This window comes from Bos javanicus, chromosome 15 (genome assembly GCF_032452875.1).
Source record: "Bos javanicus breed banteng chromosome 15, ARS-OSU_banteng_1.0, whole genome shotgun sequence".
Lineage (NCBI taxonomy): Eukaryota > Metazoa > Chordata > Mammalia > Artiodactyla > Bovidae > Bos > Bos javanicus.
Genome location: NC_083882.1, coordinates 22,657,430 through 22,669,893, shown reverse-complemented (window position 1 = coordinate 22,669,893; position 12,464 = coordinate 22,657,430). Strand labels below are relative to the sequence as shown.

Here is a 12,464-nt window from a genome sequence, read left to right as displayed (position 1 = left end):
AACACACTAAAAACTTCTGCTGATTTCCAAATAGCTTTTCTGGAATATTTTAGAAAAATTTCATTTCATTATCCTTCTAACAAGCTGTAGAATTTCTTCAAAAATACTGAATTTATTATCTCTTACATCGTCAGCTCACAGCCTCATGCTGATATTTTCTATATAGATGGGACTAAAACACCAAAGCCTCATTCTAGTCTTTTAAAGAAAGTAAAGTCTTTTATACTAAATTTCATTCTGCTCAACAAAATAAATTATATGCTCTTATTCACGTTATCCACCTACATCCTTACCCCATTAATATAATCTCTGATTCCTTATATTCAGTTTTTGTATTAAAAAATATAAAAACCTCCACTATAAACTCCAATCAACCTGTTATTCAACAACTTTTTTTCAAACTACAATCTACTATTACAAAACACACTTCTCCCATTTATATTACACATATTCAAAGACATTCTTGCCTCCCTGGCCCTATGACTCATGATAATGAACAAGCCGATAAATTTGTTTCTTTTGCTACTCCCAAAAAACAACATGCTTTTTACACAATAATGCTGGCTCCTTACACCATATATGAAAAATTCCATACCACCAAGTTAAAAAATCATTAATAATTGCTCTACTTGTAAACCCTTATACCTTCAACCCATTACACAAGATACCAATCCTCAAAGATTACAACGTAATGAATTATGACAAATGGATATGACTCATTGCCCTGAACTCTCTCCATCTTCTTTCTTACATTTCTATATCGACACAAACTTTTCTTTTACCTGGGCCACACCTCTTCAAGGTGAAACTACACAACACGTTATAATTCATTTATTAACCTGTTTTGCTATCATGAAAACTCCTAATTCTATAAAAACAGACAATGGCCCTGTCTATATTTCTAAACACTTCAAACGATTTTTACAGTCATTTTCTAGTAAACATATTACAGGTATTCCTTATAACCCACAAACATGAGATGTAGTCAAACGACCACATCATACACTAAAACTACAAAATATTTAAAAAGGGAGAATACACAGGAACACTACTATCTTCCTTATCTAAAACAGACTTTACTAGATTCCAACATAAGCTATTCTCTAAACCTATAACTGGTTCCAAATAGGAAAAGGAGTACATCAAGGCTGTATATTGTCACCCTGCTTATTTAACTTATATGCAGAATACATCATGAGAAACGCTGGACTGGAAGAAACACAAGCTGGAATCAAGATTGCCAGGAGAAATATCAATCACCTCAGATATGCAGATGACACCACCCTTACGGCAGAAAGTGAAGAGGAACTAAAAAGCCTCTTGATGAAAGTGAAAATGGAGAGTGGGAAAGTTGGCTTAAAGCTCAACATTCAGAAAACGAAGATCATGGCATCTGGTCCCATCACTTCATGGCAAATAGATGGGGAAACAGTGGAAACAGTATCAGACTTTATTTTTCTGGGCTCCAAAATCACTGCAGATGGTGATTGCAGCCATGAAATTAAATAGTTCCTTGGAAGGAGCCATTTAATTACTCCTTGGAAGGAAAGCTATGACCAACCTAGATAGCATATTCAAAAGCAGAGACATTACTTTGCCAGCAAAGGTCCATCTAGTCAAGGCTATGGTTTTTCCAGTAGTCATGTATGGATGTGAGAGTTGGACTGTGAAGAAGGCTGAGCGCCAAAGAATTGATGCTTTTGAACTGTGGTGTTGGAGAAGACTCTTGAGAGTCCCTTGGACTGCAAGGAGATCCAACCAGTCCATTCTAAAGGAGTCCACTCCTGGGTGTTCTTTGGAAGGAATGATGCTGAAGCTGAAGCTCCAGTACTTTGGCCACCTCATGCGAAGAGTTGACTCGTTGGAAAAGACCCTGAGGCTGGGAGGGATTGGGGGCAGGAGGAAAGGGGGACGATAGAGGATGCAATGTCTGGATGGCATCGCCAACTTGATGGACGTGAGTTTGAGTGAACTCCGGGAGTTGGTGATGGACAGGGAGGCCTGGTGTGCTGTGATTCATGGGGTTGCAAAGAGTTGGACACGACTGAGCGACTGAACTGAACTGAACTGAAACCTATAACTGTTGTTAATACAGCTTTATTTGTTTTAATTTTTTTTTTAATTTGCCACAAGGAAATATCTTAACAAGAGCAGAACATTTCGAGGGATCACAGGATGCCTCTCTTCCTCTGCCCATTTGGTATCAAAATGGGCTAACCAAACAATGGAAGTCTAGGAAACTAATCTTACAGGGAAAGGGGTATACTTGCATTTCTCCAGATGGATCCTACGGAGTCAGTTGGCTCCTTCTTTGGAAGACCCGTGCCCCCCGCCCGGGGAACCACTGGCATTCAAGATAGAGAGGAAAAGGTGAAATTCCTGGAAAGAGGAAGTTCCATTACAAGCCATGGCAGCTTTAGAGATTTCCAAATAAAGCCACGCTCGACGTCATCAACTTCATGATCTCCCTACTTGGGGACAGATTAAAAACTCTTATTAATCAAGCTGAAAATCTGGTTTCTCAACAGGAAATGCCTCGGAATCCAGAGAATATTTTTGTCGCTATGCTTGCTCTGCTTGCTTTTTCTTCCCCCTCTCAGGCTGACTTGATTAATTATACTTATTGGGCTTATATACCTAACCCCCTTTTTATTGCAGATTATAATACGGACAGACATAAGACCAGTCATATCCACTAATGACTCACTACATATGCCTCCTCCTTAGAGCCTGGAGGGCCCCTAATGCCCTGAGGAAGAAGGGAGACTAATTAATATTTCTCTGGGTTATGAAATCTTCCCTTTATGCATGGGCCCAGCAGAATTATGCATAAACGTTAGCCAACAAACTTGGGCCTTCATCCTGTCTCCAAATAAGACTTTTGGACATTGCTTGGATTATTTACTGCCCTTTCTTTTTATGAGAACCATATCAACACTACTAAAACTCTAGGAAAAGGACAAGAAACATTATGCAAAGGGTTTATTTATAAGAATTTTAAATATATTCCTGTTCGTTGAGACAGATGTCAAGCCAAATCAGGAAAATTAATGTTTGTGGCCAATTATACCATTGTTGATTGGGGACCCCATGGTATATGGTTATCTGACTGTTCAGATGATATTAATAGTACTGTATGTGATTATACTATTCAAGTAACATGGAAGACTATCAATACTATGATGGAACATTACCATGACAAAGGACTTCTTGGCTGGCTTGATGATGGAATGTCACCTCCTCGCCCTCGAATTGTCCTCAATAAATGGATTGGACCTGAACAATGGGACATTTGGAAATTTGCCATGAACACCAAAGAACTTGTAACTTGGACTGGATATTTCACAGAGACCAGTCATGGTTCTAGTCATTATTCCTTTCATTATAATCATTCATATTACATACAAGCTTGTGTTCCCTTTCCTTTTGTTATAGCTATAGGGAACGTTGATTTAATAAGACTTTATGTTCTGAGACTTATATAGATTGCAAATTGTATACCTGTCTTAATTCCCCTTTTCTTTGAAAAACGAATCCCTTTTGATTCTTCGATATCGATATAGTCTATGACTGCCAATATATCTTCAACGACGCTGAGAAGAGAGTCCCCTGGCAGGACTTGCCTCCCGGTTACTTACTAAATTACTTCAGCGATCTAAACAATTCATTGGATGTCAAATTCTTGGGATTGTGGGATTAATCGCCATTTACACCACTGCTGCTGTTGCCAGCACTGCTCTACAAACCTCAATTCAAATACAAAATTTTATGCAAAATTGGACCAAAGATGCTCATACTATGTGGACCACTCAGGCTCAGATAAATGAGAAAGCTCTAGATAAAATACAGGAAATAAAAATAGCCATCCAATGGGTTGGAGATCAATTAATAGATTTTTAAAAACAGGCTTTGCTAAAATGTGATTGGAATTCTACTCAATTTTATATTACCCCTGTTCAGTTCAACTATAGTGCCTATAATTGGGAACAAATCAAATTTCATTTACAACACTTACATTATAATGCTTCCTTAAATGTACAATCAGCCTTCTCTAAGAGTTTACCTTCTTCCAACTATCTGAAAACCTTAGCTGAACAGCTAGCTGATAAATTATCTGGGATAGATCCTCAAAGATGGTTTCAAAACATTATCAGTTCAGTTCAGTTCAGTTCAGTCGCTCAGTCGTGTCCGACTCTTTGTGATCCCATGAATCGCAGTGCGCCAAGCCTCCCTGTCCATCACCAACTCCCGGAGTTCACCCAGACTCATGTCCATCGAGTCAGTGATGCCATCCAGCCATCTCATCCTCTGTCATCCCCTTCTCCTCCTGCCCCCAATCTTTCCCAGCATCAGGGTCTTTTCCAATGAGTCAACTCTTCACATGAGGTGGCCAAAGTACTGGAGTTTCAGCTTTAACATCATTCCTTCCAAAGAAATCCCAGGGCTGATCTCCTTCAGAATGGACTGGTTGGATCTCCTTGCAGTCCAAGGGACTCTCAGGAGTCTTCTCCAACACCACAGTTCAAAAGCATCAATTCTTCGGCGCTCAGCCTTCTTCACAGTCCAACTCTCACATCCATACATGACCACAGGAAAAACCATAGCCTTGACTAGATGGACCTTTGTTGGCAAAGTAATGTCTCTGCTTTTCAATATGCTATCTAGGTTGGACATAACTTTCCTTCCAAGGAGTAAGCGTCTTTTAATTTCATGACTGCAGTCACCATCTGCAGTGATTTTGAAGCCCCCCAAAAATCAAGTCTGACACTGTGTCCACTGTTTCCCCATCTATTTCCCAGGAAGTGATGGGGCCAGATGCCATGATCCTTGTTTTCTGAATGTTGAGCTTTAAGCCAACTTTTTCACTGTCCTCTTTCACTTTCATCAAGAGGCTTTTTAGTTCCTCTTCACTTTCTGCCATAAGGGTGGTGTCATCTGCATATCTGAGGTGATTGATATTTCTCCCAGCAATCTTGATTCCAGCTTGTGTTCCTTCCAGTCCAGTGTTTCTCATGATGTACTCTGCATATAAGTTAAATAAGCAGGGTGACAATATACAGCCTTGACATATTCCTTTTCCTATTTGGAACCAGTCAGTTGTTCCATGTCCAGTTCTAACTGTTGCTTCCTGACCTGCATATAGGTTTCTCAAGAGGCAGGTCAGGTGGTCTGGTATTCCCATCTCTTTCAGAATTTTCCACAGTTTATTGTGATCCACACAGTCAAAGGCTTTGGCATAGTCAATAAAGCAGAAATAGATGTTTTTCTGGAACTCTCTTGCTTTTTCCATGATGCAGCAGATGTTGGCAATTTGATCTCTGGTTCCTCTGCCCTTTCTAAAACCAGCTTGAACATCAGGAAGTTCACAGCTCACGTATTGCTGAAGCCTGGCTTGGAGAATTTTGAGCATACTTTACTAGCATGTGAGATGAGTGCAATTGTATGGTAGTTTGAGCATTCTTTGGCATTGCCTTTCTTTGGGATTGGAATGAAAACTGACCTTTTCCAGTCCTGTGGCCACTGCTGAGTTTCCCAAATTTGCTGGCATACATAATATTGGATCTGGAGCTGTAACACTGATAATTATCCTGGTGGTTATATTTTCAGTATACCATACCTTTCAACTAAAATTGTTCAAACTAAACAAACTCATTTGGTCAAGACCTTTTTCACTAAAGTATCTACAGTCACCCCCAATTATGAAAAAATTAAAAGGGGTAATTGTCAAGGAATGTTCAACACTAAGGAATCCATTTATGTTGCACTTTTCTTCCTTTGTCTGCCATTTCTCAAGGATTCTCTATTCCTTATCAGTTCCTATTCCAGGAACAAGTAGAGCTGCACGCAGTTCTCAGGACTGAGATCATGGGAAAGGGTACCTGCTTGGATTCCTTTCACTAACCTCCTTCAGTGACATTGCATGTATTAGACTATCCATTTTGTTGCAACTGATGGAATTTCATTCTTTGTAATAGCTGAGGAATCATTTTACTAAAGATATATAAGCCCACATTTCTGCTAATAAAATACCGTTGCACCACTAGAGACCTAGGTCCCCCACGTCCTTCTTTCTGTCTCATTCTTTTCAGAGCGTGGAAGCCTGCCGAACTCACTTTCTCACCCAGGCTTTCAAGACCTCCTTGAGAGGATGCCCTGTGTGTTCGTGAGCAGTAAAACTCCTGTGCATGGGCTTTATTGGTTCCACGTAACCCAAGAGATACTGCTCTCTCTCTCTCCTTTTCCCTCTTTCTTTTCGTCAATTATGGTCCACCAGGCCTCGGTCTGTAAAGAAGACCACAATCCATCTCACTAGAAGTAATTCAAATGTATTCTTTTTAATGGCTGAGTAATATTCCATTGTGTGTATGTATCACAGCTTTCTTATCCATTCATCTGCTGATGGACATATAGGTTGCTTCCGTGTCCTGGCTATTATAAACAGTGCTGAGATGAATACTGGGGTACATGTATCTCTTTTGATTCTGGTTTCCTCGGTGTGTATGCCCAGCAGCAGGACTACTGGTTCAAATGGCAGTTCTATTTCCAGTTTTTTAAGGAATCTCCACACTGTTCTCCATAGTAGCTGTACTAGTTTGCATTCCCACCAACAGTGTAAGAGGATTCCCTTTTCTCCACGCCCTCTCCAGCATTTATTGCTTGTAGACTTTTGGATCACAGCCATTCTGACTGGCATGAAATGGTACCTCATTGTGGTTTTGATTTGCATTTCTCTGATAATGAGTGATGTTGAGCATCTTTTCATGTGTTTGTTAGCCATCTGTATGTCTTCTTTGGAGAAATGTCTGTTTAGTTCTTTGGCCCACTTTTTGATTGGGTCATTTATTTTTCTGGAATTGAGCTTCAGGAGTTGCTTGTATATTTTTGAGATTATTTCTTTGTCCATTGCTTCATTTGCTATTATTCTCTCCCATTCTGAAGGCTGTCTTTTCACCTTACTTATAGTTTCCTTTGTTGTGCAGAAGCTTTTAATTTTAATTAGGTCTCATTTGTTTATTTATGCTTTTATTTCCAATACTCTGGGAGGTGGGTCATAGAGGATCCTGCTGTGATTTATGTCGGAGAGTGTTTTGCCTATGTTTTCCTCTAGGAGTTTTATAGTTTCTGGTCTTACATTTAGATCTTTAATCCATTTTGAGTTTATTTTTGTGTATGGTGTTAGAAAGTGTTCTAGTTTCATTCTTTTACAAGTGGTTGACCAGTTTTCTCAGCACCACTTGTTAAAGAGATTGCCTTTTATTCACTGTATATTCTTGCCTCCTTTGTCAAAGATAAGGTGTCCATAGGTGCGTGGGTTTATCTCTGGGCTTTCTATTTTGTTCCATTGATCTATATTTCTGTCTTTGTGCCAGTACCATACTGTCTTGATGACTGTGGCTTTGTAGTACAGCCTAAAGTCAGGCAGGTTGATTCCTCCAGTTCCATTCTTCTTTCTCAAGATTGCTTTGGCTATTTGAGGTTTTTTGTATTTCCATACAAATTGTGAAATTATTTGTTCTAGTTCTGGGAAAAATACCATTGCTAGCTTCATAGGGATTGCATTGAATCTATAGATTGCTTTGGGTAGTATACTCATTTTCACTATGTTGATTCTTCCAATCCATGAACACGGTATATTTCTCCATCTGTGTCCTCTTTGATTTCTTTCACCAGTGTTTTATAGTTTTCTATATACAGGTCTTTTGTTTCTTTAGGTAGATATATTCCTAAGTATTTAATTCTTTTCATTGCAGTGGTGAATGGAATTGTTTCCTTAATTTATCTTTCTGTTTTCTCATTGTTAGTGTAGAGGAATGCAAGGGATTTCTGTGTGTTAATTTTATATCCTACAACTTTACTGTATTCATTGATTAGCTCTAGTAATTTTCTGGTGGAGTCTTTAGGGTTTTCTATATAGAGGATCATGTCATCTGCAAACGGTGAGAGTTTTACGTCTTCTTTTCCAATTTGGATTCCTTTTCTTTCTTTTTCTGCTCTGATTGCTGTGGCCAAAACTTCCAAAACTATGTTGAATAGTAGTGGTGAGAGTGGGCACCCTTGTCTTGTTCCTGACTTCAGGGGAAATGCTTTCAGTTTTTCACCATGGAGGATGATGTTTGCTGTGGGTTTGTCATATATAGCTTTTACTATGTTGAGTTATGTTCCTTCTATTCCTGCTTTCTGGAAGCTTTTTATCATAAATGGATGTTGAATTTTGTCAAAGGCTTTCTCTGCATCTATTGAGATAATCATATGGTTTATCTTTCAATTTGTTAATGTGGTGTATTACATTGATTGATTTGCGGATATTGAAGAATCCTTGCATGCCTGGGATAAAGCCCACTTGGTCATGATGTATGATCTTTTGAATATGTTGTTGGATTCTGTTTCCTAGAATTTTGTGAAGGATTTTTGCATTTATATTCATCAGTGATATTGGCCTGTAGTTTTCTTTTTTTGTGGCATCTTTGTCAGGTTTTGGTATTAGGGTGATGGTGGACTCATAGAATGCGTTTGGCAGTTTACCTTCCTCTGCAATTTTCTGGAGGAGTTTGAGTAGGATAGGTGTTAGCTGTTCTCTGAGTTTTTGATAGAATTCAGCTGTGAAGCCATCTGGTCCTGGGCTTTTGTTTGCTGGAAGATTTCTGATTACAGTTTCAATTTCCGTGCTTGTGATGGGTCTGTTAAGATTTTCTATTTCTTCCTGGTTCAGTTTTGGAAAGTTGTACTTTTCTAAGAATTTGTCCATGTCTTCCAAGTTGCCCATTTTATTGGCATATAGTTGCTGATAGTAGTCTCTTATGATCCTTTGTATTTCTGTGTTGTCTGTTGTGATTTCTCCATTTTCATTTCTAATTTTGTTGACTTGATTCTTCTCCCTTTGTTTCTTGATGAGTCTGGCTAATGGTTTGTCAATTTTATTTATCTTCTCAAAGACCCAGCTTTTGGCTTTGTTGATTTTTGCTATGGTCTCTTTTGTTACTTTTGCATTTATTTCTGCCCTAATTTTTAAGATTTCTTTCCTTCTACTAACCCTGGGGTTCTTCATTTCTTCCTTTTCTAGTTGCTTTATGTGTAGAGTTAGGTTATTTATTTGGCTTTTTTTAGGGTGGCAGCTGGGAGGAACTACCCCACACCTGAGGCCAGGAGTAGCGGCTGGGAGGAGCAACCCCACGTCTAAGGAGAGGTGGCTGCGTGGGTGCAGGAGGGCCGAGAGGAGCTACTCCACGTTCAAGGTCAGGAGGGGTGGCACTGAGGAGATACCCCTCGTCCAAGGTAAAGAGCAACAGCTGCACTTTGCTGGAGCAGCCATGAAGAGATACCCCATGTCTAAGGTAAGAGAAACCCAAGTAAGACAGTAGGTGTTGCGAGAGGCATCAGAAGGCAGACACACTGAAACCATAATCACAGAAAACTAGTCAATCTAATCACATGGACCACAGCCTTGTCTAACTCAATGAAAGTAAGCCATGCCCTGTGGGGCCACCCAAGACGGGCGGGTCATGGTGGAGAGGTCTGACAGAATGTGGTCCACTGGAGAAGGGAATGGCAAACCACTTCAGTATTCTTGCCTTGAGAACCCCATGAACAGTATGAAAAGGCAAAATGATAGGATACTGAAAGAGGAACTCCCCAGGTCGGTAGATGCCCAATAGGCTACTGGAGATCAGTGGAGAAATAACTCCAGAAAGAATGAAGGGATGGAGCCAAAGCAAAAACAATACCCAGCTGTGAATGTGACTGGTGATAGAAGTAAGGTCCGATGCTGTAAAAAGCAATATTGCATAGGAACCTGGAATGTTAGGTCCATGAATCAAGGCAAATTGGAAGTGGTCAAACAGGAGACGGCAAGAGTGAATGTCGACATTCTAGGAATCAGCGAACTAAAATGGACTGGAATGGGTGAATTTAACTCAGATGACCATTATATCTACTATTGTGGGCAAGAATCCCTTAGAAGAAATGGAGTAGCCATGATGGTCAACAAAAGACTCCAAAATTCAGTACTTGGATGCAATCTCAAAAACGACAGAATGATCTCTGTTCGTTTCCAAGGCAAACCATTCAATATCACAGTAATCCAAGTCTTTGCCCCAACCAGTAACACTGAAGAAGCTGAAGTTGAATGCTTATAAGAAGACCTACAAGACCTTTTAGAACTAACACCCAAAAAAGATGTCCTTTTCATTATAGGGGACTGGAATGCAAAAGTAGGAAGTCAAGAAACACCTGGAGTAACACACAAATTTGGCCTTGGTATATGAAATAAAGCAGGGCAAAGGCTAATAGAATTTTGCCAAGAGAATGCACTGATCATAGCAAACACCCTCTTCCAACAACACAAGAGAAGACTACACATGGACATCACCAGATGGTCAACACCGAAATCAGATTGATTATATTCTTTGCAGCCAAAGATGGAGAAGCTCTATACAGTCAGCAAAAACAAGACCAGGAGCTGACTGTGGCTCTGGTCATGAACTCCTTATTGCCAAATTCAGACTGAAATTGAAGAAAGTAGGGAAAACCACTAGACCATTCAGGTATGACCTAAATCAAATCCCTTATGATTATACAGTGGAAGTGAGAAATAGATTTAAGGGCCTAGATCTGATAGATAGAGTGCCTGATGAACTATGGACAGAGGTTCATGACATTGTACAGGAGACAGGGATCAAGACCATCTCCGTGGAAAAGAAATGCAAAAAAGCAAAATGGTTGTCTGGGGAGGCCTTACAAATATAGCTGTGAAAAGAAGAGAAGCGAAAAGCAAATGAGAAAAGGAAAGATATAAGCATCTGAATGCAGAGTTCCAAAGAATAGCAAGGAGAGATAAGAAAGCCTTCCTCAGTGATCAATGCAAAGAAATAGAGGAAAACAACAGAATGGGAAAGACTAGCGATCTCTTCAAGAAAATTAGAGATACCAAGGGAACATTTCATGCAAAGATGGGCTCGATAAAGGACAGAAATGGTACAGACCTAAAAGAAGCAGAAGATATTAAGAAGAGGTGGCAAGAACACACAGAAGAACTGTACAAAAGAGATCTTCATGACCCAGATAACCACCATGGTGTGATCACTGACCTAGAGCCAGACATCCTGGAATGTAAAGTCAAGTGGGCCTTAGAAAGCATCACTACAAACAAAGCTAGTGGAGGTGATGGAATTCCAGTTGGGCTATTTCAAATCCTGAAAGATGATGCTGTGAAAGTGCTGCACTCTATATGCTAGCAAATTTGGAAAACTTAGCAGTGGCCACAGGACTGGAAAAGGTCAGTTTTCATTCCAATCCCAAAGAAAGGCAATTTAAAAGAAGGCTCAAACTACCGTACAATTGCACTCATCTCACATGCTAGTAAAGTAATGCTCAAAATTCTCCAAGCCAGGCTTCAGCAATACATGAACTGTGAACTTCCAGATGTCAGGCTGGCTTTAGGAAAGGCAGAGGAACCAGAGATCAAATTGCCAACATCTGCTGCATCATCAAAAAAGCAAGAGAGTTCCAGAAAAACATCTATTTCTGCTTTATTGACTATGCCAAAGCCTTTGACTGTGTGGATCACAATAAACTGTGGAAAATTCTGAAAGAGATGGGAATACCAGACCACCTGACTGGCTCTTGAGAAACCTATATGCAGGTCAGGAAGCAACAGTTAGAACTGGACATGGAGCAACAGACTGGTTCCAAATTGGGAAAGGAGTACGTCAAGGCTGTATACTGTCAACCTGCTTATTTAACTTATATGCAGAATACATCATGAGAAACGCTGGGCTGGGAGAACCACAGGCTGGAATCAAGATTGCTGGGAGAAGAAATATCAATAACCTCAGATATGCAGATGACACCACCCTTATGGCAGAAAGTGAAGAGGAACTAAATAACCTCTTGGTGAAAGTGAAAGAGGAGAGTGAAAAAGTTGGCTTAAAGCTCAACATTCAGAAAACGAAGATCATGGCATCTGGTTCCATCACTTCCTGGGAAATAGATGGGGAAACAGTGGAAACAGTTTATTTTTTTGAGCTCCAAAATCATTGCAGATGGTGATTGCACCCATGAAATTAAAAGACGCTTACTCCTTGGAAGGGAAGTTTGACCAACCTAGATAGCATATTCAAAAGCAGAGACATTACTTTGCCAACAAAGGTCCATCTAGTCAAGGCTATGGTTTTCCCAGTGGTCATGTATGGATGTGAGAGTTGGACTGTGAAGAAAGCTGAGCACCGAAGAATTGATGCTTTTGAACTGTGGTGTTGGAGAAGACTCTTGAGAGTCCCTTGGACTGCAAGATCCAATCAGTCCATTCTGAAGCATATCAGTCCTGGGATTTCTTTGGAAGGAATGATGCTAAAGCTGAAACTCCAGTACTTTGGCGCCTCATGTGAAGAGTCCACTCATTGGAAATGACTCTGATGTTGCGAGGGATTGGGGGCAGGAGGAGAAGGGGACGACAGAGGATGAGATGG

At 40.1% G+C, this 12,464-nt stretch overlaps 1 protein-coding gene across 20 annotated transcripts in view; it reads right to left on the bottom strand.

Annotated features, from left to right (window-relative positions):
- The window catches only part of PTS (6-pyruvoyltetrahydropterin synthase), a 255,496-nt gene that overhangs the window by 215,430 nt on the left and 27,602 nt on the right, over positions 1–12,464 (bottom strand). The window contains exons 5-6 of one of the 20 annotated variants that reach the window (XR_009741110.1): positions 3,195–3,276; positions 2,278–2,379 (exon numbers count right to left, since the gene is read on the bottom strand). The exons of the other annotated variants lie outside the window; for them this stretch is intronic. The gene's annotated coding sequence lies outside the window, so the exon portion shown is untranslated. Of the gene's footprint in view, positions 1–2,277; positions 2,380–3,194; positions 3,277–12,464 lie in introns of those variants that run through there. 20 annotated transcript variants of the gene reach the window in all.